The 483-nt window shown below is 45.8% G+C and overlaps 1 protein-coding gene and 1 long non-coding RNA gene across 4 annotated transcripts in view; both read right to left on the bottom strand.

The window, feature by feature from the left end:
• LOC108767492 (uncharacterized) overlaps positions 1-483 on the bottom strand; it is a 20,375-nt gene that overhangs the window by 9,141 nt on the left and 10,751 nt on the right. The gene's annotated exons all lie outside the window — the stretch shown is intronic.
• Khc (kinesin heavy chain) overlaps positions 1-483 on the bottom strand; it is a 13,935-nt gene that overhangs the window by 3,035 nt on the left and 10,417 nt on the right. The gene's annotated exons all lie outside the window — the stretch shown is intronic.

Below are 483 nucleotides of genomic sequence, written 5' to 3'. Positions count from 1 at the left end.
ATGATAGACCGTATTCGTCGAGCCTGCGTTGCAATCCCAAGGGAAACTTTAATAAAGACAGTGCAACATTTCCAAAGGCGTGTAAATTTGTGTCTTGAAGCTAATGGAGGCAACTTTGAACACTTGCCACTTTAATATGGTTAAAGTCAGAGGCAAGGATCAAAGGCGTGTAAATTTGTGTCTTGAAGCTAATGGAGGCAACTTTGAACACTTGCTTTAATATGATTAAAGTCAGAGGCAAGGGGACTGACGATAAACAAGCACCCCAATCGTGAGAGGCAAGGGGACTCACGATAAACAAGCACCCCAATCGTGAGAGGCAAGGGGACTCACGGTAAACAAGCACCCCAATTGTGAGAGGCAAGGGGACTCACGGTAAGCAAGCACCCCAATCGTGAGAGGCAAGAGGACTCACGGTAAACAAGCACCCCAAAGGAAACAGAACTTACTACGTCGTTGTTTCTGGGTAACGCTAAAAGTAAG

Source organism: Trachymyrmex cornetzi, unplaced genomic scaffold (genome assembly GCF_001594075.2).
Source record: "Trachymyrmex cornetzi isolate Tcor2-1 unplaced genomic scaffold, Tcor1.1 scaffold682, whole genome shotgun sequence".
Lineage (NCBI taxonomy): Eukaryota > Metazoa > Arthropoda > Insecta > Hymenoptera > Formicidae > Trachymyrmex > Trachymyrmex cornetzi.
The sequence above is the reverse complement of the archived record's forward strand: the minus strand, read 5'-3'. Positions and strand labels throughout refer to the sequence as shown.